Source organism: Triticum dicoccoides, chromosome 5B, assembly GCF_002162155.2.
Source record: "Triticum dicoccoides isolate Atlit2015 ecotype Zavitan chromosome 5B, WEW_v2.0, whole genome shotgun sequence".
In the NCBI taxonomy this organism is placed as follows: Eukaryota; Viridiplantae; Streptophyta; class Magnoliopsida; order Poales; family Poaceae; genus Triticum; species Triticum dicoccoides.
The window spans coordinates 444227981-444232600 of record NC_041389.1 but is presented as its reverse complement, the minus strand read 5'-3'; the positions used below and the strand labels follow the sequence as shown (position 1 = coordinate 444232600).

The 4620-nt window shown below is 40.0% G+C and overlaps 1 pseudogene; it reads left to right on the top strand.

The window, feature by feature from the left end:
- The first annotated feature begins 2492 nt into the window (after positions 1 to 2492).
- The window catches only part of LOC119305698, a 7743-nt pseudogene continuing 5615 nt past the window's right edge, over positions 2493 to 4620 (top strand).

Below are 4620 nucleotides of genomic sequence, written 5' to 3'. Positions count from 1 at the left end.
CAAGCAACTAAGCTTGGGGATGCCCCGGAAGGCATCCCCTCTTTCGTCTTCGTTCATCGGTAACTTTACTTGGAGCTATATTTTTATTCACCACATGATATGTGTTTTGCTTTGAGCGTCAATTTCTTTTGTTAGTTTTTGCTTTCTGTTAGTTAGAATTGTGTTTTGCCTCTTTAGTTTCAATAGAAAAGTCAAGGATAGCCTTTGCCATGCTTATTTTGCTAGTTTGCATGTTGCTGTTTGAAAACAGAAAGTTTACCGCTGTTGCAAAAATTCCCTAGAAAAGTCAAAGCATGGTCTAACGTTGAATATTTTTGCATATTGAGCTCTGATAAATTTATTACAGTGGGAATTTTAGTTCATAATTTTTGGAGTCAGGGAAGTATTGATACTCTTGCATTCTTTACAGACTGTACTGTTTTGGCAGATTGCTGTTATGGTTGCATTGTTTGCGTATGTTTGCTTGTTTAATGATTCTATTTGAGGATAGGAGTATTAAATATACAGAGGCATTTAGTATGCAATATTGAATAATAATTTAAGTGATTTTGTACAGTATAATATGATAAGGTTTTGCATTGGTTTATACTAACCTATCTCACGAGTTCTTGTTGGGTTTGTTGTGAATGAAGCTTTTGATAAAAAGAGAAACCATGATATGAGAGGAATTAAGGAGATACAAAAAGCTCAAACTTGGGGATGCCCAAGGCACCCCAAGATAATATTTCAATAAGTTTCAAGCATCTAAGCTTGGGGATGCCCCGGTAGGCATCCCACCTTTCTTCTTCAACAACTATCGGTTAGTATCGGTTGAGCCTAAGTTTTTGCTTCTTCACATGAGTTATGCTATCCTTGCAATCTAGTTTTCTTTAGCTTTGCTTGCTGTTTGAATAAGTATCAAGATCTAAAATTCTTTAATGAGAGAGAGCCTTACACAAATTGGAATTTGCTAGAATACTATATGTGCTTCACTTATATCTTTTGAGCTTGATAGTTTTTGCTCATAGTACTTCACTTATATCTTTTGAGCATGATAATTTTTGCTCTAGTACTTCACTTATATCTTTTAGAGCACGGTGGTGGATTTGTTTTAAAGAAACTATTGATCTCTCATGCTTCACTTAGATTATTTTTGAGAGTCATTAATAGCATGGTAATTTGCTTAATGATAATATACTTGGTATTCAAGATATGTGAAACTTTCTTTTGAGTGCGTTGAATACTAAGATAAGTTTGATGCTTGATAATTGTTTTGAGATATGGAGGTGATAATATCAAAGTCGTGCTAGTTGGGTGATTATGAATTTGGGAAATACTTGTGTTGAAGTTTGCAAATCCCATAGCATGCACGTATGGTTAAAGTTGTGTAACAAATTTGAAACATGAAGTGTACCTGGCTTGTGCATCCTTATGAGTGGCGGTCGGGGACGAGCGATGGTCTTTTCCTACCAATCTATCCCCCTAGGAGCATGCGCGTAGTACTTGAATTTTTGATGGCTTCTTAATTTTTGCAATAAGTATATGAGTTCTTTTGACTAATGTTGAGTCCATGGATTATACGCACTTCTACCTTTCCGCCTTTGCTAGCCTCTTCGGTACCGTGCATTGCCCTTTCTCACCTTGAGAGTTGGCGCAAACTTCGCCGGTGCATCCAAACCCCATGATACGATACATTCTATCACACATAAACCTCCTTATATCTTCCTCAAAACAGCCACCATACCTACCTATCATGGCATTTCCATAGCCATTCCGAGATATATTGCCATGCAACTTCCAGCATCATCATCATGACATACATTACTTTTGTCATATTGCCATTGCATGATCTTGTAGTTGACATCGTATTTGTGGCAAAGCCACCATGCATTATTTTCCATACATGTCACTCTTGATTCACTGCACCATCCCGGTACACCGCCGGAGGCATTCATATAGAGTCATATCTTGTTCTAAGTTTCGAGTTGTAATCCTTATGTTGTAATCAATAGAAGTGTGATGATCATCATTATTAGATCATTGCCCAAAAAAAAAGAAAGGCCCAAAAAATAGAAAAGGGCAATGCTACTATCTCTTTTTCCACACTTGTGCTTCAAAGTAGCACCTTGTTCCTCATGTAGTGAGTCTCATATATTGTGCTTCAAAGTAGCACCTTGTTCTTCATGTAGTGAGTCTCATAAGTTGTCTTTTTATACTAGTGGGAATTTTTCATTATAGAACTTGGCTTGTATATTCCTACGATGGGCTTCCTCAAATTCCCTAGGTCTTCATGAGCAAGCAAGTTGGATGCACACCCACTAGTTTTCTTTTGTTGAGCATTCATAGCTCGAGTGCATCCGTTGCATGGCAATCCCTACTCCTCATGCTGACATCAATTGATGGGCATCTCCATAGCCCGTTGATTAGCCTCATCAACGTGAGACTTTCTCCTTTTTTGTTTTCTCCACACAATCCCCATCATCATATTCTATTCCACCCATAGTGCTATATCCATGGCTCACGCTCATGTATTGCGTGAAGGTTGAAAAAGTTTGAATTATTTAAGTATGAAAAAATTGCTTGGCTTGTCATCGGGGGTATAGAAGTTGGGAAATATCTTTGTGTGACGAAAATGAAGCATAGCCTAACTATATGATTTTGTAGGGATGAACTTTCTTTTGCCATGTTATTTTGAGAAGACATGATCACTTTGATTACTATGCTTGAAGTGTTATTATTTTTGTGTCAATATGAACTTTTGTCTTGAATCTTTCGGATCTGAATATTCATGCCACAATTAAGAAGATTTATATTGAAATTATGCCAAAGTATCACTCCGCATCAAAAATTCTTTTTTATCATTTACCTACTCGAGGACGAGCAGGAATTAAGCTTGGGGATGCTTGATACGTCTCCAACGTATCTCTAATTTTTGATTGCTCCATGCTACTTTATCTACTGTTTTAGGCAATATTGGGCTTTATTATCCACTTTATATTATTTTTGGGACTAACCTATTAACCGGAGGCCCAGCCCAGATTTGCTGTTTTATGCCTATTCCAGTGTTTCGAGGAAAAGGAATATCAGACGGAGTCAAAATGAAACGAAATCAACTAGAGAAGTTATTTTTGGAAGGAAACCCACCTGATGGACTTGGACCCCACGTTAGAAGATACGGGAGGTGCTCACGAGGGTGGGGGGCGCGCCCTCCCCCCTGGGCGCGCCCCCCTGCCTCGTGGGTCCCCCGTAGCTCCACCGACGTTCTCCTGCACCCATATATACCTACGTACCCTAAAACTTCCAGAACAAAAGATAGATCGGGAGTTCCGCCGCCGCAAGCCTCTGTAGCCACCAAAAACCAATCGGGACCCCGTTCCGGCACCCTGCCAGAGGGGGATCCCATCACCGGTGGCCATCTTCATCATCCCGGCACTATCCATGACGAGGAGGGAGTAGTTCACCCTCGGGGCTGAGGGTATGTACCAGTAGCTATGTGTTTGATCTCTCTCTCTCTCGTGTTCTCTCTCGTGTTCCATCTATGGCACGATCTTGATGTATCCCAATCTTTGCTATTGTAGTTGGATCTTATGATGTTTCTCCCCCTCTACTCTCTTGTGATGAATTGAGTTTCCCCCTTTGAAGTTATCTTATTGGATTGAGTCTTTTATGAACACTTGATGTATGTCTTGCGTGGGATAACCGTGGTGACAATGGGTTATTCTATTGATCCACTTGATGTATGTTTTGGTGATCAACTTGCGGGTTTCGTGACACTTGGGAACCTATGCATAGGGGTTGGCACACGTTCTTGACTCTCCGATAGAAACTTTGGGGCACTCTTTGAAGTACTTTTATGTTGGTTGGGTGAATTTGAGATTGTGTGATGCATATCGTATAATCATGCCCACGGATACTTGAGGTGACAATGGAGTATCTAGGTGACATTAGGGTTTTGGTTGATTTGTATCTTAAGGTGTTATTCTAGTATGAACTTTTTTATAGATCGATCCGAAAGAATAGCTTTGTGGTGGTTTCGTACCCGACCATAATCTCTACATTTGTTCTCCGCTATTAGTGGCTTTGGAGTGACTCTTTGTTGCATGTTGAGGCTTGTCATATGTTCTATCTATGTTATTATTGTTGAGAGAACTTACACTAGTGAAAGTATGAACCCTAGGCCTTGTTTCCTATCATTGCAATACCGTTTACGCTCACTTTTACCGCTTGTTATTTTGCTGTTTTTATTATTTCAGATTACAAAAACCTATATCTACTATCTATTTTGCACTTGTATCACCATCTCTTCACCGAACTAGTGCATCTATACAATTTACCATTGTATTGGGTGTGTTGGGGACACAAGAGACTTTTTGTTATTTGGTTGCAGGGTTGTTTGAGAGAGACCATCTTCATCCTACGCCTCCTACGGATTGATAAACCTTAGGTCATCCACTTGAGGGAAATTTGCTACTGTCCTACAAACCTGTGCACTTGCAGGCCCAACAACGTCTACAAGAAGAAGGTTGTGTAGTAGACATCACGTATCACTAAGTACAGAGAAGGAGGCAGGTTTGGAGCACGAGGGGTCAGCCGAAGCGTTACAAGCAGATCTCGCAAGATCCGAGCTGTCAACGGCTGGCG